General features: G+C 40.3%; 1 long non-coding RNA gene across 1 annotated transcript; it reads left to right on the top strand.

The window, feature by feature from the left end:
* The first annotated feature begins 7,044 nt into the window (after positions 1-7,044).
* On the top strand, positions 7,045-25,131 carry LOC124788201. The gene is made up of 3 exons (XR_007016071.1): positions 7,045-7,310; positions 22,647-22,788; positions 23,514-25,131. It is a non-coding gene; the product is annotated as an uncharacterized LOC124788201 (long non-coding RNA).
* The last annotated feature ends 786 nt before the right edge of the window (positions 25,132-25,917 follow it).

Here is a 25,917-nt window from a genome sequence, read left to right as displayed (position 1 = left end):
TAACATGTGCTATGATAGAGTAAACCAGCAAATGGACTTTTAATGTAAGCTTAGATCCTCTCCAAAACAGTTTAAAATTCCAGGTGTGACCCTTCTTCAGTAGTGGATTTCCCAAATAAACTGTCTCTCCAACACAACATTTAGCTATAACAGCTCCGTGGTCATGTTGAGTAGTTTTCTTGGAAAATGACTGATGATTTCAACTCTTTACACATTTCTATCTTCGTGTAGTTTTCTGGCCAAGTCCCTGATGTGTTAATTGCTGCTGTCTTTTGCTGATGCTGTGAGGTCAAATGGCTAGGTGATTCACATGCCATAGCTGATTTTATAAGAACTAAGTTGTGTGCTGGTGTGGATCTTTGTGTTATAAATGCTGAGTACATGTGGTGTTTACTGCCAACATAGAGACTTTTCATTTTCATGGGAATTCAATGAATTCTTTCCAGTTGGCAATTCACCTCTGGATGAGATAGCATTGTCCTTGGTTTGTCAATCTTCAGTAACTTGCGTACTTTCTGTGGTAAGTTGGAAGTAAAATTGGAACCTTGTGAATTCCAAGTAAAAACTGCTTCTTTTTTCAGAAGTTGAGTCATTGGTAGTGCTATGTCAGCATACCCCTGAATTTATGGACAGTAGAAATTCTCATTGCTTTGTAATGGCTGCAATTCTTTCAAATTCATCAATTATGGATAGTTCTTCAGAGCTTCTACCAATTCTGAGTTAAGCTGTACTCCATCTGTGGTTACCCAAGATTCTAAATATTCTACTTTAGGTACACCAAAGTGCCATTTTGAAATGGATAGGGAAAGTGTGCAGTCTCTCAAATACGGCTCATAGCCTTTCAGCAAGTTATTGCGTGCCATGACTGAAAATGATAACATTGTCAAGGTAAACCAGATACTGAGTGAATGTCAATCTTCTGAGTACAATATCCATAAGACATTGAGATATTGCTGGTGTGTTCTGAAGACCAAGAGGAAGATGGTTATACTTGTACACACTGTAGGTGTATGATGTTTTAGACTCATAAACTGGATGTATCCTCTGGTTAGGTCACCTACAGAGAAGATTTTGCACAAACCAAGATAATCCAAAGAGTGAAAAAAATTGGGGAATGAATATTCAGTAACTTTTCAGCATGCATATTCATGTAATTGACACATTACCTGTACTTCTATTCTATTGTAGGTGGTTTTTCTAACAATTGCTGTGGATGATATCCAGAATGGATCTAATTGTCCTCTATGTACAGTGAAACCCGATTTCAACTGTTCCTTAAACATCTCTACAACTAATACTTCTTGACTACAATCAATTCTGTACAGTCGCTGAGCAATGGGTATGGCTCCTCTTCTGAGTACAAGTATCTTATGCTGAACTAGATGGTTACTGGAGGATTATCCTGTTCTTGAAAGGTATCAAAGTAACTAAGTCACACTGGTGAAATTATTTCCTGTTCCTCAGGCGATAAATACTGTAATTTAGTAACCAGTTCTTGTTCGACTGGTTTGAGTGTTTCATCAGTTGATTTCTTCAGACTGTCATTAGGTGACCAATACTCTACTTCATGTACATCTTGCTCTTTGGTAGTTACTTCTACCACATCTTGTGAATCTACGTTTGACAGTGCTGTCATAACCGTTCCTCATGGTATCTCTACCCCTGCGTCACTCACATAGCCATGCTTAATGGAACATGTAATTTCCCACTTGAGTCTTCTTTAACGACTCTGACAGTTCTCGCTACATAGCTCTGTCTCTGATCTAGCAAGTCGCCGCTCACTGATGGCTCTTTTAACAATAAATTACTTACCTTGTCACATCTTGTCAAAATCAGGGTCACTTTGGATAATAGGGATGAAATAATCATCCAAAACCTTCACGTACTACATGGTAGTCACCATGCCATCAAGGAATATTGCACTGATTATTCCGTGACTGGACATTGCACACCACACACGTCACCTGTTGAGGGTGAAGAGACTTCTCGATCGCGAAATGCTGTTTCTCAGTCCTCAAATGTGCAAATTTTACTTATTGACGAATCCATCCAAATGAATGTAGGTTTCTTTGCTAAGCCAAACCATACAGCGCATGCTAACTCCCATCATACCACGCGGCCAACTACGCAATTTGGACGTCCAAACGCAAACCGTTCAGAAGTTATGACGATTTTATTTAATATAGTTCAATAATGGTCACCCTTGGTTCCTGAGTAAGCTTCGAACACACAATGATCTGGTTGGCGATCAATTTGCGGTCTCCATAGCTCTTCAACAATTCGATGTGCCATTTGTATCGCTTCTTCAAATGTCTCGCAACGTGGTAATCTTACTGCTTGGCCGCCTTCACCCTGTAGCCCATTGAATAACGTGTCTGATGACCTTTGTCCAGCTGCAAAGAATTTTGCCTCATTGTGCGAATAGCTCTCACTGATCTCATACATGTTAGCATTAACTTTCCAAATTCGATCCACAAAATGCCCAGTTGATTCACCATCCAAAATACGCATACTGTGGAGATGCTCCCTGTAAAACCATGCTATGTTTTTGCTCTTGTACAAGAGCTTGTTTAAATTCTTTGTAGGTAGCTGAATGACTACACATAGTATCAAATGTGAGTAAATCGAATGCATCGTTTTGGATTCACAGTTTTGCCACTGTTAATTTGTCTGTGTCACTCCAGGATTCTAAACTTACTGCATTTTCCAGTTTACTAAAAAGCACATGAACATCCTCCTCTATCCTGCTACAGAGGACTGGAACCGTTGGGATTGAAGAAAAGTTCTTGACTACCAGTGAGTCCATTGTGGTTCCATAAGTTATACTTCAAGGGCTGCTACTTACTTAGCCCAAATCACTTCTATTGTCGGCATTTGCTTTTAATTGCTAAGGTTCTGAACGTCATTGGACTATAGCAGTCAGCAAATCCACGTCTTGGGCTGATTATCAAGTTACTTTAGTTATTAAAAATTTGCCATCCCTGCCATTCGCATTCACACCAAGCAAAGCCAGTATCTGCAGCAGTACTACCTTTACTGTTGGATCTCGCTCCACTGAATCGCCAAAGAGAAGTGCTTTGAAGGGAGAATAGTGTCTGTATCGGTGTTGCACTAGTTCCATGTATGGATACCACAAACGAATTCCTGCAAATTCTCTCCTCAGGAATAGTGATGGGTAAAGGAACACTGTGAATCCCACTGCTGCCAAGATTTTATAATGGATCTGGTCCAGGCTGAGTGGTGGTGGGGCGTGGAGTCATCAGGGTGAGCAGATGATTAGTACTCATAGCCACAGTCAATGTGATGCATATGCACACTCTAGCAGTCAACGCCCCAGTGGCCCACTGACCTGAACAATGTGGACGAGCTGTGACTGATGATGATATGACACTAGCAGTCAACGCCCCAGTGGCCCACTGACCTGAACAATGTGGACGAGCTGTGACTGATGATGATATGACACCCAGCTGGCAGGAAGATCCCACTTTTATTCTGTGTGTAAGCTGTATTCGCTACCAACGACCTGTATGTGTAGATTTGGTCGATGCACTGGAGCATGAGTGTTCATGTGCTCTATTTCCATGCTATGACAGTATGCAAGTTACAGTACTACAACATGCAACTTCTAGTTCAGCTTTTTGTTAATATTAACATTTAAGAATTTAGAATAGTATGTATCATTTAATTATTTACTATCATTCATTACTTGTAATGGTATGCCCAGGTCCTTGAATTGTGTGTATTGTGTTTTATCTAAGTTCAGTGACACTTCATTTGCAGTCAACCAGTCATTAATTTTTGAGAAAGAAATTATTCACATTTTCATGTGTTCAGGTCTTGATTACAATACTTTTTTCATCAGCAAAGAGAACTATTTCAGTTTGTTGTATATATGATGAGACATCATTTACATAACACAAGTACAATAATGAATTCAGTACTGATCCCTGTGATACAGCTGTTGTGCTTATGACCCAGTCTGAAAATGCTCTTTCATTGTGTACATTTCCTGGATTTGTTCATTTGTCACAGGCAATGCACTGCATCCTGAAGCACTCATCCACTTAGTTTGATGAAAACCAGTTACCAGCAATATTCTCTGATACCACAATATTTGAGCTTATCTAAGAGAACACATGAGAAGTCTTAGAAAATATCGTATAATGATAATCTGTCATTTAAATTTCGTATAACTTGACACAGGAACTAAAAAGTAGCGTGTTCTGTGTAGAGAAACTATATGAGTACTGTACAAGTAGTATTAATGTCAAGGACATTGGGAAGAGAAACAATGCAGAATTAATTCAATTGAATCACTTTTAATGTGTTGCTACACTACATCATACCATTATATGCTGGTACCATTACTGCTAAAAAATGGGCTTGGTGCAGTGCCCATCAGTGTTCACAAGAGTCTGAAAGAGCAGGATTGCATTCTGCACAGCAGAATGAAGCATGTCCATAGGTAAGCTGGCTACATCTCTTGATATGCTGCGCTTTAGATCAGCACATGTGTGAATGTTTCCCTGGCAAACCCTGTCCTTCAGGTAGCCCCACAACCAGATATCATATAGAGTGAGATCAGGTGATCATGACGGCCAAGCATTTGGAAACGATCGGCTGATAATTCGATCATTTCCAACTATGGGGCTCCATCTTGCATGAAAACTATTGCATTCAATGCGTCTCTGTCCTTGAGGGTGGATATGACATGCTGGCGAAGCATATTGCAGCAACACTGGCCAGTCACACTGCACGTCTTTGGTCCTTGAGCGCCAACTTGTGCAAAAAAGAATGGGCCAATGATGAATGTAGCCGTGAAGCCACACCATTCGGCGATATGTTCACCATAGAGAGGAACTTCATGCACAGTGACTGGAGGTAAAGATACCGACACTCGGCACTTCTGTGTGTTCACCTCAGCCATCAGAGAAAAATAAACTTCTTCTGTCCATAGGATGGTCAACTTCAATCCTTGAAAGGAAGCAGAGAGCAAAGTCAGTACGTCACTGTGCGTCCTGTGGTGTAAGATGCTGTATGATATGGATCTTGTTTGGATACCATTTGAGAAGGGTTCAAAGCACCTTCCATACAGTGGACCATGGGATGTTCAACTGTCATGACACAGCACGCACACTACCTGACGATCAGGAATTGCGCGCAGCGTTATCTGTCATAGCAACAGCGATTTCATCAACCATCTGTGGCGCAACGATCCTCGGCCTCTTCTTGAGGCGACACCCGGTTCTCCAGTTGATTCAAACTTCTTCATCATGCTCCGCACAGCACGTGGACAAAGAGGACCGGTCCATAATCATTTCAGCTGGCGATATTCTCGAAGTGCAACTGCAGCATTACTGTTGTTTTGATAATAGGTTCACCAACAATGCCCTGGTCCTTTTGTCCAAGCTCATGTTGACACGTTAACAAGTGCACTACGACTGGTCAGGTTTGTGAGACCATGAATCGCGATGACTGATCACGGCACCCGGTGGCCATAGTTGGTACTCGACTGTGACACTGTGACGCGTGGAAATCATGTACCCTATACTCTGGACATTAATGCTACCTAGTTTGGTACTCGTACGGCAATTAGTTTTCTTGTTATAATCTGTTAAATAGACAAAGTTTAATTGTGACCACCTGGTGCACGCGAACAGGTATTTATTATTTTACTTAAGATATACCAGTATTGAACTAAATGAGGGAATTTATTTTTAAGGTACTATCGTTACTTACACCCTAATTTGCATTGGCATGGGATGGAATGTTTGTGATGTGGCTGTAAGTATATAACATTGCTTCTAACATGTAATCTACTGCATTGTTCTTTGAACTGCCCATTCTAGTCTTCTGAGCTACTTCTAAGAAGTGTTTATTAAATACACTGGAGGATGCACGTGCAAGTTTTCAATGCCTAGGAAACTCATCAACAGACTTCGGCGGGGTAAAGCCCGGTCCACACGCAACGATCTGTCTGCGCAGACATCGGTGCAGATGTCTGTACATGCAAAAGATCGCTGCAAATGTGGTGTGTTCACACGACACAAACCCCAATCTACTACTCGCCCGCCATCTGTCGGTGTAGAAAAGAAATATCAGTGGCAAGCGACTACGCTCCCCGCAAACGTCAAATATTTAATTCAGTTATTTTGAAATATAGAAATGGAGGAAGTTCTGTTGTGGTCTGTGTTCGCAACTTGTGTTGCAAAAAAAAATTCAGACCAAGCGCAGGAAACAGAGAAAGCGGGCAAAATGGTGTAGACAGTGGCTGCTAAAGCGAAAGCAGTTTTCTCACGTAAATTTACTGAGAGAGTTGCAGGACGAACCTAACGACTGGCGAAATTATTTGCGGATGGATGTCGAAACTTATAATTATCTCTTAAAGCTTGTAACCCTTCATATTATGAGAAAAAATACTTGTATGAGAAGGGCAATTTCTCCTCATGAACGGCTGGCGGTAACATTGACACTCCAATTTCATCTTCAATTGTACTCCTGCTTGGTCTTGGCGTTTCTTGATCACTAAGAAAGCCAAGCAGATCAAAATACCATAACGTTGGCTGGTATACTTGATCTATTCCTACACCAGATCTAGATTTCTGAACTTTGGATAACTCAATTAGAGCATTGTATGCTGCAGTCTTTTTGTCTCGGTCACTATATTCTTTACTTTTAATCTTCCACAAACATGGGTGGTTTCTACATATTTCAACGAATTCACTTACAAACTCTTGAGAACACTGACGAGTATCAGACAATTTAATGCCCTGTGCACGCAAACACTAGACTGAGCAAACAGCTGTTTCGCGCCAGATTTGCGGCGATCTCCTGTCCACACGCTCCAACTTGTCTGCGCAGATGTGGTTTGAACCCACAGATTTTAGAGGTTTCGCTCAAACCTCCAACTCCAACTTCCAGGTTTGCACACACCTCAGGTTGGTGCAAATCTTCTGTCCACACGCAACGATCTGTCTGCGCAGATGTGATGTGCGCAGACAGATCGTAACGTGTGGACGGGCCTTAAGTTGTCGTCTTGAAGTCAGTCTCCTGCCCGTAAACAAATGCAACATCTTTGAAAATTTGAAACAAAAATATGTTTAGTGGACGACTATAGAGTGAAAAAAAATGAGTTACACTATTACCACACTTACCGTTAAGCTGGTGGCGTATTGAATGCTTATCAGAGTAAATATTAGTAAACAATTGCATCGCGTGCATTTCTTGAAAGGTTTACTTTGGCAAAAACGAGAGAATTTGTGACTACTGTTACATTATTTTGGCGATCTGAAGAAGTGAATGCTTTGCAGGTATATCTACAGCCCTCAGTCCATGTTTTCAAAACAACAATAGTAGTGCCTGACATGAAATTTCTCCATCGCCTAGTATTTTGCTGGAAATAAAGAAATAAACGGGTTGACACCTCATCCGTTGTTCATACATAAATGTATAAAATCTCTTTGTCACAGTTTGTTTATTTTTACGATGTAGTTCTTATGTATACGGTTCTGTAAGACCAATTAATTGGTAGAAAAGGTAATCACGTGAAAGAACTTTTGTTTTATGTACATGTAGTGTACTTAAGAAATTCAAACTGGCCAGTGCTACTAGTCCTACGTTATCTCAAGTTCTGTATATATTTCAACAACCATTGTTAGCCCAATTACTGGTACATTCTGCATTGAGCGAAAAAAAACTGCTCAAAAAAGCTGAAAATAAGCTTCACACTGATGACATGAATGTAACGAGCTAACAATGCGTAACAAGTAACCTTTGTAGTCGAGACAGTGAAGAAGAACCCTGACAGCTCCCGTTGCTGTTACCAGTTATCAGCGGCGAAGCACTAATGCCTGCAGGCGAAAACAGAAGCTGTTTCCAGAGTTGTGACTACACTGAGGCAATGTCATTTGGACTTAAACAAAATAGCATTACTGTATTGGTTGAGGCAGGCATGCAAAACTTTCCTGGCCAGCCCATTGCAGCTCTTGGGGATCAACTTACGCTGACTCAACTATACATACCTGCTGAGTGTACAGGGTTTTGTGCAGAGAACAGGTTTTTGTGAATTTGTGTCTTGATTCGAACACACTTTTAACAAACAGCATAAAATGAATAGCAACAAAAAATCCTAATTGTGTATCACAGAGCAGGCACCATGGACAATCATAATACCTTCCGTTTATCTGCCTCCGCTATTGATGAACTGATTTCACCAGCAGGGACTATGTCACAAACAAAGAAATACTTGCAGTTCATTTATTACTTGGTCCATTGATTCCTTCCAGTTGTTTTATTGATCTGATCTCATAGCTTCTTGAAGTATGTGTGCCTCTTCAGACTCTGTTAAAGTTGAAGCCACATAAGCTTCGTATCTTGTAGAAGGTTAGTGTTGATTGATCTTGTAGGCCTATTTAAGTAATTTCCTTTCTTGTTGCATCTTCATCAGGAGTTTCCATAGTCACTGGAACAGACATGCCTTCCTAATAAACTAATGTCTCTTCTTATGAAATGATGTCTTGTGACCTGATTTACTTTTCCAAACAGACTGGAGGGAGTGCAAGGGGCTTAGCAGTATGTTCATGGTCCTGGAGTCACCAGTGGGTGGTCGTAGTGCCTACAGTGATAAACTGTTTTATAATGTAAGTTACCTTTGGTGCAAATTGTGCGTGATCAGAAGATCATTGTACAACTGGCCCAACCGAATGAGGCAGTGCAGATGTTAAGTCATTGACCACATATTCGGGAGAATGAATTTTGCTCTGTCAAACCACCCTGCTTTAGATTTTCTGTGGATTTATTAAATCATTACAGACAAATGTCAGTGTGGTTTCTTGAGTAAGGCCACGGCCACCATGCCTTCAGGTTGGTGATTCTTCTGGAAAATCTGAAATTCACAGGGAGCTATATTTTACCAAAAACATTAGGGAATTTCATAACAGCATCATGGTCCCCCATACCTGGAATTGTCAGGTCTCCCCCCCCCCCCCCCCCCCCAAAGTTTGTGTAGCAACCTTGCATTTGTAAAAGCTTTCTTATAGTCTTATTGTATGTGTTTATGAGCTGTCTGTTTTCATTGTATTGTGTTGGCAAAGCCTGTACCATTGTGTGATGATCCCTGGACGAGTAAATAAATAACAAAATAATACGCCAAATACAATGACCTTCTATCTCATTAAAACCAACCAAATTTTCTTTTACAGCATTTTGATGTGTCTTCTTTCTCCATTGCTTAGGAACATGAGAGCAGCAAACTGATCCTATTATATGCATTTGGTTTGTCGTAAATTTCTTGCCGTACCACAATTGCATTAACTGTAGCCTTCCATACCATTTTGCCAGCTCACAACCAAAGTGTCACTTTGAACCTGACCTAGGCCTTGTGCTGCATTGCACGTCGGTATTTCACCATAATTAAACTACATTCAAAAAATGTTGTTAGTGTTCTGTCCCTTTTCTGTTTGGGCTTTTACATCACACACCGCACCGCATCACATCACTGGACAAAGTCGACATCTGGCTTTGGTAGTTTCACTTGACATCAACAATACATGTGGTGATAACCACAGGCGCATTGGAAGGTCCTATTCGATTTGAAATACATATGGCTAAATTTATAGTTTGGTCCAAAGAGACTGTGGAAACTTACTATGATCATGAATCCATCCTGTGACTATAATGTCAATGAGCCACTATTGGAATTGGCCGACTCGTACAAAATCCTAGGTGTAAGATTTTGTAGGGATGTGAAATGGAATGTTCACATAGATTCAGTTGTGGCTAAAGCAGGTGGTAGACTTTGGTTTATTGGTAGAATAATAGGGAAGTGCAATCAGTCTACAAAAGCGATTGCTTATGAAACATTCATGTGACTGTTTCTCGAATATTGCTCAAGTGTGTGAGACCCGTACCAGTTAGGATTAACAGGGGATATTGAGTGTATACAGGGAAGGACAGCACGAATCGTCACGGGTTTAATATAGTTTTAGGCTTCTGTGGCCATTGTTACGTTCAATAAATTTTTCTGGGTTTGTGACCACATTGTCAGTATATATAAAACTACCATCATCTCAGTCTTTGTTGCAAGCGACCTTCTTCTGGGTGTTTTTGTTTACTGCTGAATGAGGAACCTTCATTACTTATATACCTGCAGACGTGGCTTTTATCTAATTCTGATAGACTGTTTAGGATGAATGGGAGGGCTGTTAGAATTCTCCATTGGTGTTTTTTTTAATTTCTTTTCATTGGTGGAAACCTGATGTTTTCATTGGTGTTTGCATTACTGCTTGTGACTGTTGGAAACTGGCGAAAGCAAAGCCAGGCAGCAGCTGTGACATGACATTTTCCTGCTTTCTAGCGCCGGCCGAGGCGTTCCAGTACTCTGTGTACCTGCTGCAGTCTCCAGCGCACCTGTATGTGTTGCTTCACTTGAGCTATCATCACATAGCTCTGTTATTGCTGGCAGCCAAGATGTCGGAAGTCGGTACCCGTCTTCTCTGTTCATGTTGGCTGGTCGCTTGGCTATTTCTATTGCTTCTCTAATCTTCCTCCTGAAAGTAAGAGGCTGTGTTGCCAGTACGCGTGCTTCACCAGAATCAATTTGTTTGCCACACTCATCTACATCTACATCCATACTCCGCAAGTCACCTGACGGTGTGTGGTGGAGGGTACCTTGAGTACCTCCATCGGTTCTCCCTTCTATTCCAGTCTCGTATTGTTCGTGGAAAGAAAGATTGTCGGTATGCCTCTGTGTGGGCTCTAATCTCTCTGATTTTGTCCTCTTGATCTCTTCATGAGATGTACATTGGAGGGAGCAATATGCTGCTTGACTCCTCGGTGAAGGTATGTTCTCGAAACTTCAACAAAAGCCCATGCCGAGCTACTGAGCGTCCCTCCTGCAGTCTTCCACTGGAGTTTATCTATCATCTCCGTAATGCTTTCGCGATTACTAAATGATCCTGTAACGAAGCACGCTGCTCTCCGTTGGATCTTCTCTCTCTCTCTTCTGTCAACCCTATCTGGTACGGATCCCACACTGGTGAGCAGTATTCAAGCAGTGGGCAAACAAGTGTACTGTAACCTACTTCCTTTGTTTTCGGATTGCACTTCCTTAGGATTCTTCCAATGAATCTCAGTCTGGCATCTGATTTACTTACGATCAACTTTATATGATCATTCCATTTTAAATCACTCCTAATGCCTACTCCCAGATAATTTATGGAATTAACTGCTTCCAGTTGCTGACCTGCTATATTGTAGCTAAATAATAAGGGATCTTTCTTTCTATGTATTCGCAGCACATTACACTTGTCTACGTCGAGGTTCCATTTCTATTCCCTGCATCATGCATCAATTCGCTACAGATCCTCCTGCATTTCAGTACAATTTTCCATTGTTACAACCTCTCGATATACCACAGCATCATCTGCAAAAACCCTTAGTGAACTTCCGATGTTATCCACAAGGTCATTTATGTGTATTGTGAATAGCAACGGTCCTACGACACTCCCCTGCGGCACACCTGAAGTCACTCTTACTTCGGAAGACTTCTCTCCATTGAGAATGACATACTGCGTTCTGTTATCTAGGAACTCTTCAATCCAATCACACAATTGGTCTGATAGTCCACATGCTCTTACTTTGTTCATTAAACGACTGTGGGGAACTGTATCGAACGCCTTGCGGAAGTCAAGAAACATGGCATCTACCTGGGAACTTGTGTCTATGGCCCTCTGAGTCCCGTGGACGAATAGCGCGAGCCTGGTGTTCTGCCACCGCTGACTTGGTCTTCTGTCTTAGTGGGATATGTCTTTCATGTTGAGGTACCTAGGTGCTGACGGGTCACCCCAACGCGCCTGCTGATGGGTTGCCCCATCTTGCCTACATACAATAATCCACATTCGCACCTGATTTTGTAAACTCCAGCAGCATGTAGTTTGTCAACTGTATCATTGGTTGCGCAAAGAACATCTTTTATTCTGTTGCTGCTTCGGAAAGTCAGCTTGGTGCCTGCTCGATGAAGAATTTTGTCCACCCCTTCTGTGACATCTTGAATATATGGTAATAGAGTGATGTTTTGTGCTTCCTTTTGCTCTCCACTATTGCCTTCATTCTTTGCTGTAATTTTATTTATAACTTTCATTCCATAACCACTAGCACAAAAAATTGATTTGAGGTTTTGTAGTTCACCCTTTTAGATGTTCCTCATCGTTGAATCTGTGAGCCCTCTTCGTTAAAGTGTGCAGGGCAGATTTCTTTTGCGTAAGTTGATGATGGGAGGAGGCATGCAGGTGCCTGTCAGTACTGGTTGGCTTCCTATGTACTCTATGACCCAGTTTACCATAAGGCTTCCTGTAAATTTCCACATTGACGAAAGGCAGCACCCCATTCTCTTTTATCTCCTTAGTGAATTGGATTCTGCTATTTTGTTGGTTGAGGTGTTAGTGGAAATTTTATAGTTCTTCCTCTCCATGTGGCCAGATAATGAAAGTGTCTTCAACATATCGGAGCCATTATTCTGGGCATAATGGTGCGGACTGGAGTGCAGTTTCTTCAAATGCTTCCATAAGGATAGGCAAGAGAGTAGAGCCCATAGCTACACCATCTGCCTGTTCATCAAATTCCCCTTGCCACCTGAAATAGGTGGTGCACTAGGTCACAGATATCAGGTGCCATGCATTCCTCTAAGATGGTCATGGTGTCTTGTACCAGTACATTCATGAATAAAGACTTCACATTGATGCTAACTATCAGGTCTGTGGTCGAGATACACTTTTCTTGTAGAAGTTCCACAAAATTGGTGGAGTTCTGGACATAAAGGAAAGACCTCTTTGTGGACCTTTGGGACACCATATATTCTTGGTGTCTGTGGAACTTGTCTGATGAGTCTTCTGACCATGTCGAAATTCGTTCTAGTACGCTTTAGCAGTGCTTGTGTTGAATTGATTATCTTGGCCGTTGGACCTCCATTAAGTTTCTTATAAATGGGTTCACTCAAAAGATCCTCCATTCGTTTGTTATAATCTTCCATGCCCAACACAATGGCCGCATTTCCCTTGTCTGCTCCTTTTATTACTAAATGAGAGCTGTTCTTCAGTTCCGTGATAGCATGACATTCCTTCTTGCTGATATTTTGTTTCGGAGGATTTGCGTGGGTCAGGACCCATACTGTTTCTTGTCTAATCTTCTCCGCCTCAGCTTGCGATAGCCGACGAATTGAAACCTCAACAGATTCGGTGATGTCTTCTTTCAGGACTCATTTGGGTGCAACTGCAAAATTCATCCCTTTAGCCAGAATTTGTGTGGCTGCATTGCTTAAGATGTGGCTGGAAAGGTTACCCACCATCCACCGAGTGTCCAGCATCAGTCCTTCCTCAGTGGTTTTCTGCTGCAGTTTGTCGAACTTCCTCATCTGATGGATGGTGTTAACTATCACTCAACCTTGTTGCCTGTTGAAAGGTTAACATGTCGATTTCCCAGTCATCCATGTCCAGCATTCCAGCAAGGAAAAGATGCAGTTACTTTCAGGAGGAAGATTAGAGAGGCAATATAAATAGCTAAGTGTCCACCAAAATGATCAGAGAAGACTGGTACCGACTTCTGATGTCTTGGCTGCCAGCAATAACAGCACTACGAGCCTATAGCTCATGTGAAGCAACACGTACAGGTGTGCGGGAGACTGCAGCGCTCGCAGGTACATAGAGTACTGGCACGCCACGGCCAGCGCTAGAAAGCAGGAAAACACCACGTCACAGCTGCCGCCTGGTTTTCCATTCGTCAGTTTCCACCAGTCACAAGCAGTAATGCAAATACCAGTCAAAACATCAGGTTTCCACCAATGAAAAGAAATAATAAAAACACCAATAAAGTATTCTAACATCCCTCCCCTTCATCCTAAACAGCCTATCAGAATTATATAACAGGCATATCTGAAGGTGTATAAGAAACAAAGTTTCCCATTCAGCAGTAAACAATAACACCCTGAAGAAGGTCGCATGCAACAGGGACCGAAGCGTCAGTAGTTTTATACATATTGACAATGTGGTCACAAACCCAGAAAAATTTTATTGAAGGTCACAGGTTTGCTTAATCCGTGGAAGAGTGTCACAGAGATACTGAAGGAACTGAACTGGCATACTCTTGAGGACAGATGTAAACTATCCCAAGAAAGTCTATTAACAAAGTTTCAAGAACCTGCTTTAAATGATTACTCTAGGAATATACTACAACCTCCTATGCATCACTCACATAGGGATCATGAGGATGAGATTAGAATAATTACTCCATGCACAGAGGCATTCAAACAGTTATTTTTCCCGCACTCCGTATGTTAATGGAACAGGAAGAAACCCTAATAACTGTACAATGGGACACACCCTCTGCCATGCACCTCACAGTGGTTTGTGGAGTGTAGATGTAGAACCACAATGGTAAGAGTTTCTGTTGTACTGCAGCCATTTTACTATGGACTATACGGGATTGTCAGGTGTTGAACATTGTCCTCTTTGTGAAGAATTTCTCAGACCTCATTGTTCTCAAATTCTTCTCCATTATCTCTCAAAATGACATCAACACAATGTCCGACATACTCTGCTTCAACTGAAAGTTATCTTAATTTATAAATAATCTCATATTTTGATGATGATGGTGGTTTCAGAACACTCAACAGTTTAGTCATCAGCACCCTTACTAGTTATTGACACACACACATCATGGTTTTGAACAGTGTCTGTTCTGATGCACATTGTGGTTCACGCTTGGCAAGACAGTCCCTGAAAATATTTACAGTACCTCAATCACTGCAATCTAGTGTGGTGGATGATCCAAACTTGACCTTGGAGGTCTTCTGCTTATGTTTCTTCAGCAAGATGGCTTGCTAAATCTGGTGGTTGTTGTAGCTGTTTTCTTTGAAGACTTTCTGTAAGTGGTTCAGCTCTTGGCAGTGGTTTAATCATGATGGGAAACTGATTTATGGTTGAAGACACGTGAAGGAATATTTTCTTTGCATGACTGAAACAAATGTCTTGGTATGAAACTCTAGTTTTCATGAGGTTGCTTGAATCTGGCAAGTGTGGCTAATCTCTTCGCAGCCCTTGCAGCCTCATTGCATGATGTATTTCATAAGCATTTGCATCTCTGTAGTTAACTACAAACATATGAATTGTAATCTGTGAATGATTCCAGTGAAATTCCTGTATGTCATCCTGAATGGCGAAGTAATAATTTTGTACAAAATCACAACTGCAAGATGCTCAATTTACCTTGAGTGCTCCTTTAGTGATTTTAATTATGTCAATGTTGATGGGTGATACATGAGTGTAGTAGGAGCTGCTACAAACTTGATGGAAACACCTCAATAAAATCTTCTTTTGATTTTGTTGTGGATCTAGAACTACCCCACTTGTAGTCAGCCAACACTTGTAGTTAATTTCCTCATTGGAATTTTACCGAACAGTTCAAACAGAACTGTCTTCAGTGATGTCTCTGGTGCTTGCTCCAATGCCATATATGGTGCTGTTTTCTCTGCGTGCCTGCTTCAGCTTTCTGATGGCCAGGCTTCAAGCAGTGCTTAGCTGCAGGCCATTGTCTTTATTGAAGGTGTTGTCAGAAATTTTTAACTTGATTGCTTCTTTTGTAACACTGTCCCAAAAACTAGTAGTCCGTCTAATAGCAGATGTGTCTGCAAATGTAATACGGTGCCCGTTTTCTAAAGCATGTTCTGCCACCACTGATTTCTCAGGATACCGTATGTGAAAACATCTCTCATGTTTCACAAGGTGCTGTTCAATAGTATGTACAGTTTGTCGGATATAGAAATGTCCCCACCCACACAGTATTTTATATACTCCTGGCATTATTAGTCGAACACTGTCTTTCTCATGCCTCATTAGTTGTCAAATTTTAGTCGGCGCCCTAAAAACTGTATTGATTTTATGCTTCTTTAGAAACCAGCTAATCTTTCGTGTTATTGAGCCCCAGAATGGCAAGAACGCAAGCTTCTTTGTGCCCTCCTTGGAGGTCTTCTGCTTATGTTTCTTCAGCAAGATTGCTTGCTAAATCTGGTGGTTGTTGTAGCTGATTTCTTTGAAGACTTTCTGTAAGTGGCTCAGCTCTTTTGGAAGGCTTTCAGCATCTGAAATGTCTTCCGCTTGATGCACCAATGTCCTAGGAACAGAACATTTGTGCGAAGGATGGTTGTTGTTGTTGTTGTTGTCTTCAGTCCTGAGACTGGTTTGATGCAGCTCTCCATGCTACTCTATCCTGTGCAAGCTTCTTCATCTCCCAGTACCTACTGCATCCTACATCCTTCTGAATCTGCTTAGTGTATTCATCTCTTGGTCTCCCTCTACGATTTTTACCCTCCACGCTGCCCTCCAATGCTAAATTTGTGATCCCTCGATGCCTCAAAACATGTCCTACCAACCGATCCCTTCTTCTAGTCAAGTTGTGCCACAAACTCCTCTTCTCCCCAATCCTACTCAATACCTCCTCATTAGTTACTTGATCTACCCACCTTATCTTCAGCATTCTTCTGTAGCACCACATTTCAAAAGCTTCTATTCTCTTCTTGTCCAAACTAGTTATCGTCCATGTTTCACTTCCGTACATGGCTACACCCCATACAAATACTTTCAGAAATGACTTCCTGACACTTAAATCTATACTCGATGTTAACAAGTTTCTCTTCTTGAGAAACGCTTTCCTTGCCATTGCCAATCTACATTTTATATCCTCTCTGCTTCGACCATCATCGGTTATTTTACTCCCTAAATAGCAAAACTCCTTTACTACTCTAAGTGTCTCATTTCCTAATCTAATTCCCTCAGCATCACCCGACTTAATTTGACTACATTCCATTATCCTCGTTTTGCTTTTGTTGATGTTCATCCTATATCCTCCTTTCAAGACACTGTCCATTCCATTCAACTGCTCTTCCAAGTCCTTTGCTGTCTCTGACAGAATTACAATGTCATCGGCGAACCTCAAAGTTTTTACTTCTTCTCCATGAATTTTAATACCTACTCCGAATTTTTCTTTTGTTTCCTTTACTGCTTGCTCAATATACAGATTGAATAACATCAGGGAAAGGCTACAACCCTGTCTCACTCCTTTCCCAACCACTGCTTCCCTTTCATACCCCTCGACTCTTATAACTGCCATCTGGTTTCTGTACAAGTTGTAAATAGCCTTTCGCTCCCTGTATTTTACCCCTGCCACCTTCAGAATTTGAAAGAGAGTATTCCAGTTAACATTGTCAAAAGCTTTCTCTAAGTCTACAAATGCTAGAAACATAGGTTTGCCTTTTCTTAATCTTTCTTCTAAGATAAGTCGTAAGGTCAGTATTGGCTCATGTGTTCCAACATTTCTACGGAATCCAAACTGATCTTCCCCGAGGTCGGCTTCTACCAGTTTTTCCATTCGTCTGTAAAGAATTCGCGTTAGTATTGTGCAGCTGTGACTTATTAAACTGATAGTTCGGTAATTTTCACATCTGTCAACACCTGCTTTCTTTGGGATTGGAATTATTATATTCTTCTTGAAGTCTGAGGGTATTTCGCCTGTCTCATACATCGTGCTCACCAGATGGTAGAGTTTTGTCATGACTGGCTCTCCCGAGGCCATCAGTAGTTCTAATGGAATGTTGTCTACTCCCGGGGCCTTGTTTCGACTCAGGTCTTTCAGTGCTCTGTCAAACTCTTCACGCAGTATCTTATCTCCCATTTCGTCTTCATCTACATCCTCTTCCATTTCCATAATAGTGTCCTCAAGTACATCACCCTTGTATAAACCCTCTATATACTCCTTCCACCTTTCTGCCTTCCCTTCTTTGCTTAGAACTGGGTTGCCATCTGAGCTCTTGATATTCATACAAGTGGTTCTCTTCTCTCCAAAGGTCTCTTTAATTTTCCTGTAGGCAGTATCTATCTTACCCCTAGTGAGACAAGCCTCTACATCCTTACATTTGTCCTCTAGCCATCCCTGCTTAGCCATTTTGCACTTCCTGTCGATATCATTTTTGAGACGTCTGTATTCCTTTTTGCCTGCTTCATTTACTGCATTTTTATATTTTCTCCTTTCATCAATTAAATTCAATATTTCTTCTGTTACCCAAGGATTTCTATTAGCCCTCGTCTTTTTACCTACTGGATCATCTGGTGCCTTCACTACTTCATCCCTCAGAGCTACCCATTCTTCTTCTACTGTATTTCTTTCCCCCATTCCTGTCAATTGTTCCCTTATGCTCTCCCTGAAACTCTCTACAACCTCTGGTTCTTTCAGTTTATCCAGGTCCCATCTTCTTAAATTCCCACCTTTTTGCAGTTTCTTCAGTTTCAATCTGCAGTTCATAACCAATAGATTGTGGTCAGAATCCATATCTGCCCCTGGAAATGTCTTACAATTTAAAACCTGGTTCCTAAATCTCTGTCTTACCATTATATAATCTATCTGATATCTTTTAGTATCTCCAGGATTCTTCCAGGTATACAACCTTCTTTTATGATTCTTGAACCAAGTGTTAGCTATGATTAAGTTATGCTCTGTGCAAAATTCTACAAGGCGGCTTCCTCTCTCATTCCTTCCCCCCAATCCATATTCACCTACTATGTTTCCTTCTCTCCCTTTTCCTACTGACGAATTCCAGTCACCCATGACTATTAAATTTTCGTCTCCCTTCACTACCTGAATAATTTCTTTTATCTCGTCATACATTTCATCAATTTCTTCATCATCTGCAGAGCTAGTTGGCATATAAACTTGTACTACTGTAGTAGGCATGGGCTTTGTATCTATCTTGGCCACAATAATGCGTTCACTATGCTGTTTGTAGTAGCTAACCCGCACTCCTATTTTTTTATTCATTATTAAACCTACTCCTGCATTACCCCTATTTGATTTTGTATTTATAACCCTGTAATCACCTGACCAAAAGTCTTGTTCCTCCTGCCACCGAACTTCACTAATTCCCACTATATCTAACTTTAACCTATCCATTTCCCTTTTTAAATTTTCTAACCTACCTGCCCGATTAAGGGATCTGACATTCCACGCTCCGATCCGTAGAATGCCAGTTTTCTTTCTCCTGATAATGACGTTCTCTTGAGTAGTCCCTGCCCGGAGATCCGAATGGGGGACTATTTTACCTCCGGAATATTTTACCCAAGAGGACGCCATCATCATTTAATCATACAGTAAAAGCTGCATGTCCTCGGGAAAAATTACGGCTGTAGTTTCCCCTTGCTTTCAGCCGTTCGCAGTACCAGCACAGCAAGGCCGTTTTGGTTAATGTTACAAGGCCAGATCAGTCAATCATCCAGACTGTTGCCCCTGCAACTACTGAAAAGGCTGCTGCCCCTCTTCAGGAACCACATGTTTGTCTGGCCTCTCAACAGATACCCCTCCGTTGTGGTTGCACCTACGGTACGGCCATCTGTATCGCTGAGGCACGCAAGCCTCCCCACCAACGGCAAGGTCCATGGTTCATGGGGGGTAGGTGGTAGCATGCAGATATCGGTCTGTCTGTGAGGATTTCCGATAAACAATGTGGCTGAGACAACCGTTTTCTTTCCAGTGGACGAGGACGTCTAGAATAGGCAAGGCACCATTTGTTTCTACTTCCATTGTGAATCTTATGTTATAGTGGATGCTGCTGATGTGGTTGAAAAATTCTCCCAGATTTCCACAAACGCGTTGTCTTCTTAATGATAAAAGTGACTAGGCCTTGCAGGAGCCATGTCCAGGGCAATGTTCTCAATGTACTCCATGAAGTGGTTGGCTATAACTGGCGCTAATGGGCTTCCCAACGCTACACCATCCTGGTTAAAATAGTCTCCATCACATAAAAAATTGATGATGTCAGAGTGTGCTTAAATAAATCCACAACAGTGTCATTAAATAAATGGAGATCAAATCTTGAGTCTTTGATGGGAACCTGCATGAACAATGACACCACATCAAAGCTAACCATCATATCTCCTTTTCCTAGACGCAAGCATTTAATTCGACTGATGAAGTTGTATTTTTGATGTGGTGTTCACAATGATCAACGTGCAGAGTAAGGAGATGGGCCAGATGCTTAGTTAGCCTGTACTTTGGTGATGCACTGATGCTTATGATGGGGTGTAGAGGAGTGTGCTTCTTATGAACCTTAGGAAGGCCATACAAAGTAGGTGGATGAGGTGCATGAGGGATAAGCTTTTTAAGAATATTCCCTTCCAATGAAGGCCACTTTAGAAGCTGGATGTTGGGTCCCTTGAAAGTTTTTGATACATGTCTGTCTACAGAATCGACCAGGTCTTAGTGTCATAGTCAGATCATTCAGTAATGATGGTTGCATTGCAATTGTCCATTGATAAAACTATGATAAGAGAATTGTTGCGAAACTCTTGTAAAGTTCGAGGTTGGTGGCTTGGATTTTAAAAGAATGTGGCTCGTTTCGTGACGGATTTCTTCTGCAGTTTCACAGGGAAACTTACAAACTGCTTGCTCCACACCAGTTATGATACCAATGAAAAGGATACTTCTTGAAGATGGTGCTAAGTTAAGTCCCTTCCTGAGAGCTGACATGTCGACGTTTCTCATCATCATTATTGTAGTGGCGCGTTCTGTTCTTTTTCCTTCTGTCCCAGGCTGTTCCTGTGAAAGCAGACTGAATTTCCCCTTCTACATTTTTCCTCTGCAATGACATCTGTTGTGCTGCTGTGGCTGCACCAATCCAGTCCCAAGCTGAGAGCATTCACATTAGCCGCAGTTGGATGGCTCTGCAGCGGAGTGTGCACTGATATGAAACTTCCTGGCAGATTAAAACTGTGTGCCCGACCGAGACTCGAACTCGGGACCTTTGCCTTTCGCAGGCAAGTGCTCTACCATATGAGCTACCGAAGCACGACTCACGTCCGGTCCTCACAGCTTTACTTCTGCCAGTATCTCGTCTCCTACCTTCCAAACTTTACAGAAGCTCTCCTGCGAACCTTGCAGAACTAACACTCCTGAAAGAAAGGAGTCTCGGTTGGGCACACAGTTTTAATCTGCCAGGAAGTTTCATATCAGCGCACACTCCGCTGCAGAGTGAAAGTCTCATTCTGGAAACATCCCCCAGGCTGTGGCTAAGCCATGTCTCCGCAGTATCCTTTCTTTCAGGAGTGCTAGTTCTGCAAGGTTCGCAGGAGAGCTTCTGTAAAGTTTGGAAGGTAGGAGACGAGATCCTGGCAGAAGTAAAGCTGTGAGGACCGGGCGTGAGTCGTACTTCGGTAGCTCAGATGGTAGAGCACTTGCCCGCAAAAGGCAAAGGTCTCGAGTTCGAGTCTCGGTCGGGCACACAGTTTTAATCTGCCAGGAAGTTTCATATCAGCGCACACTCCGCTGCAGAGTGAAAGTCTCATTCTGGAAACATCCCCCAGGCTATGGCTAAGCCAAGTCTCCGCAGTATCCTTTCTTTCAGGAGTGCTAGTTCTGCAAGGTTCGCAGGAGAGTTTCTGTAAAGTTTGGAAGGTAGGAGACGAGATACTGGCAGAAGTAAAGCTGTGAGGACCAGGCGTGAGTCGTGCTTCGGTAGCTCAGATGGTAGAGCACTTGCCCGCAAAAGGCAATGGTCCCGAGTTTGAGTCTCGGTCGGGCACACAGTTTTAATCTGCCTGGATGGCTATTAGTTTGCAGCCATTTGTATCCAACTGGTTTCTCGAGTGATGTATCCTCTCTTGCAACAAGGAAACACTATTGCTCATACAGCACACTACTCCCTTTGACTTTTAGACGGAATCCTTGCAGACAGAGTAAATATGAGAAGTCTTTGGCCCCTACACTTCCCAGATCTGTCACCATCCAATTATTTCCTGTGGGGTGTACCTAAAACACTTGTGTATAAAAATAACCTAAAGACAATAGAGGAATTGAAGACAGCAATAATTGATTATCTGTATTTGATTACATGTGGAACACTGGTAAATGTGTTCACAAATAATGTAAATGTGTTGAACTATGCCTTCAAGAAAGAGAAAAACATTTCCAGCACCTACTGTGACAGTGATGAGTACAGTGTATTTAATTGTAATGATGTCAAATCCCAACTCCCAAAACAACCGCAGCCATTAGCAGTGAATGCTGGCCCTTACCTTGTATAGCAATACAAATGTGCTGCCTACCTTACGTGCCCTGAAGGCAAGATGTGGAGCTCGTCGCTACAGAGAGACTTTGCAGGCGCACTGTATTTGTATTCCGCCAATAACTTTCTTATGATGTTAAAAAAATTGTACTTTGACATAATGATGTGAGGTGTCAGCAATATTTGACATGAAATCAAACACCAGCATGAGTTGTAATTTTATTTTTGATCATCAAGACTGTTTTTTTAGTATTGTTCAGATAGTCACTTGAAATGGCCTTGGTGGTGAAAACTGGTCATGGTGATTGAAAATAAAAGTGTAGGTGGTACTGTTATCTGAGTCCAAGTAATTACTGCCATTGCAGACCCTACACCATCATGTTCCAAATGCTGGACAAGAAATTAATATATGATATGTTGATTATTCAATACGTGTTCTACCCGTTACTTTATACTATCTCAAGGGTAGTGTTTTTAATGCGTATGGCGTCTTTTATCATTATTAGTTCTTTTAATATTTTTCTTTTTACTTTACTGCTTTTTGTTATAGAGTCAACACTCTGTGAAATCACCTGCAAACCCAAGAAGTTTCAGTAACTTAGCGATGACAGTTATACATGACTCAAAGATAAAACCTAAGCGATCCTTGGAATGAGGATGCATTGGACCACATTGAGTGTGACAGCTTCAAGGTATATTAATGAAAATAAGTCTTCATTATGTTTGACATATAAATGATAGATGGTTGGAAAATATGTAATTGCTTCTTATTTGTTTCTTCAGTATATTACGTATCTACATTATTGCTGCCCTCTGAAGAAGTATTTTCTGTCAAAAATGTTGGAATGTACTTTAGATTACATCCTTCTGGTTGTGGTTTGAACAGTAAGAATGTATTGGGAACAAATTCAAAGTACTGGGATTCATAATCATAATTTGCTCAATCAATTCTGGCAGCTGTGAAAGATTTGATTGTATAAAATGAATCTTTGAAGATTTAATGTTGTTTACATTACTGGTAGAAAAGTCTTCATTCTCTTTATCTATCTATTTTGTAAATAAGTATTTCATAAGTTATATTTTTTAACTCATTGATTGCCATTATTTTGTCACTCTTAATTCTGGAAGAATTTCCTTTATTTTAGAGTGCAAACATATGTAACACATTTTTACGTTTTTTGGTGTTTTCAGTCATATCAAATTTATACATTTTCAAGCTAATGATTAGTATTTATATGCACTGGACTTTGTATTAGCCACACAATATGACATATCCTTCACTTTTACTCACAACAGTAGCAATATATTAAGATCGTCAGTCGAGAAACAAGTTGTTTGTAACATCACCTGGCAATTTGTGTGTTAAATCATAAATTTGTGTACAGCAAATTTAATTGAATTCTTTTTGTGTTATCAGGAGGAAGAAAGGAAGATTAAAGTTTAATATCCAGTCAACAGCATGTTTGTTCCAGACAAAATGTTATCAGAATTGAATTTCCTAACAAAATTATTTCTTGTGAACACAGCTTCACAATAAATGAAATTTGTGAACTGGATTTTCTACCCTCAGTAAAAGTTGTGCTTGCATTACTTGTAGTAATATATACTTTAATATTTGTCATCTAGCAAAACAAGTAATCATAAAAAAAATCAGTAATTACTCATTGCTACAGTGTATGGTAGTTTCTGTCAGGTATTAGGGCATATCCTTTCACTGCCATCCTAGTTCCACTTCCTCAATCAGCATATGACCATGTGCCAGTGGTAGATAGTGGTTGAAGAAAGGATCAGTACACAATAGAAGTGTAAAAATAGACAGTACCAGATTCAAATATGGTATAACACAGGTAAATGGCATTTGTATTCTCTTTTTATAAGAGGACACTGGCCACCAATGACAATGTTCGTGCTTTTATAAATGTTTCAGTAGATATAGTCCACTTTTTTGCGTCTTGTTTTGATACTGTTCTTAAAATATGTACAGTATTTAAGTGAAAATTCAGCAAGCTGATTCTTCATATTCATATAATTACCTGTTGTTTCTGTAATTTACTTCTTACTAGTTAGCTGGACAATGATTTTTTTTATTACACTGAATGTGCCAAATATATATTATGCTAACATTACTTTCCTGTTTTGTTACTCTGTCAATGCTTTTGATTTAAAGTATTATGTCATATCTTTCCTTAGAGGAGAGATGCAATAGTTGTAAAGTGCACAGAAATAATAAATTTTTGGCTTGTGGTATGTAATAGTATGAACAATCAAATTTTAGAATGTTGCATAAGGAAATAATGAGAAGAATTGTTTGGAAGTTTGAAGTTTTTGATGCAGCATTTTAGATCATCACAGTTTGTAACCTTACTTATTTAGACACTGTCAGAATCACGGTGCCTTCATGTGCATATTTCTTCTGTAATCTTAGTAAATCCAGTTGTTGCATTTCCAAAAGAATTTAGAAAGCTACTGCTCAGAATAAACCACCAATAAAGTTCCGTAGCACATTTGCCAATCAATATAACAAGCATTTTGTTACCTACTTCTGATACCAATCAGTAGTACTGAGTTCTTCAGTTTTTGGCATGCACAGAATGTGCTAATCAGTTGTCTTTATCAGTCAGATGCATATCATCCTGGTCAATTAAATTTAAGTTTTGATGTCTCAGATTGCACTGTCTATAGCTGAAATACTAGTCCATTTTACACACCCCTCCCTCATCTGTAATTGGGCCTTCTTATTTAGTTACAAATTTGATTCTTGTTTAAAAATGAATATCTGTATGAAGTATGAGTACAGGTGCTATGATAGCATTATTGACAATCCTGTCGCTATGAGTTTTGTGTATCTTGTAATGGATGTTTTTAATGTTTATGCCCAGCTAAATTATAATTGCAAGAGAGAATACAGTATTGAGGAAATTACTTCTGTTTTGATTTGACATAGAGAAACAAATTGATTAAAGTTTTTGAACATAATCTCTGTTTTACTAATTTATGTGTGTTGAAAAAATAGATAAATAAGTGCTCAAAACATTGTTTTGATCATAGTTTTCTTTTCAGTTATGCAGCAAAAAACTGTTCGGTTACAATACATAGTGTTGTGCAGGATCAAGTGAATTATGTTAAAGCATGTAATTTGAATACTCTTATCCTTTGATTCATTAGTTTTGTATGAAATTATCAAGATTATTACAGTTTCATCATCCCTGTATTTGGATGTGAGGTTATTTCTCTGTAAATGAAGAGACTGTTTAAAATGTTTTTTCTGTTGTAGTATTTTATGAACTATACACTATTCTTGTAAAGTTTGTATTCGAAATACTCTTTACTTATTCATTTATTCAGATTCAGTGGGACTGTCTGCATTAAACTGTAGTTTGTAGAATAAAAACAGCATTTATGAATGAGAGTAAGTGATTGTGTAGTTATATTGTTGTTTCCATGCAACTTTAAAATCAGTTGCAGCTATAAAAATGTATGTTTATATTTCTTTGTGCCTTTTTGAAAATTATTAATGCTTAGGTATGAGTATCTTTTCACATCAATAGGCACAAAATCAATATAAAAAACTTACATTCAGAATAAAAAAATGTGCCATAAAAGCAGACGTAAAATTAAATCTGAAAATTTGAAGTTTATCACCTGAAACTGAAATTTACAAAATGGATTACAGCTTGGTGCAAAATAATTACAGACATTTGTCCAGTTCTAAAAATTTTTCCTTTTCTGTTATACAGTTTCTTTAGTTAATATTCATGATTTTTTCATTTTATTTTCTTGTTTGGCCTCTTTCTTAAAGTGATGATTATTTCCAGTTCCAA

Source organism: Schistocerca piceifrons, chromosome 3 (assembly GCF_021461385.2).
Source record: "Schistocerca piceifrons isolate TAMUIC-IGC-003096 chromosome 3, iqSchPice1.1, whole genome shotgun sequence".
NCBI lineage: Eukaryota > Metazoa > Arthropoda > Insecta > Orthoptera > Acrididae > Schistocerca > Schistocerca piceifrons.
Note: the sequence above shows the minus strand (reverse complement) of the source record. Positions and strands in the feature narration are given on the sequence as shown.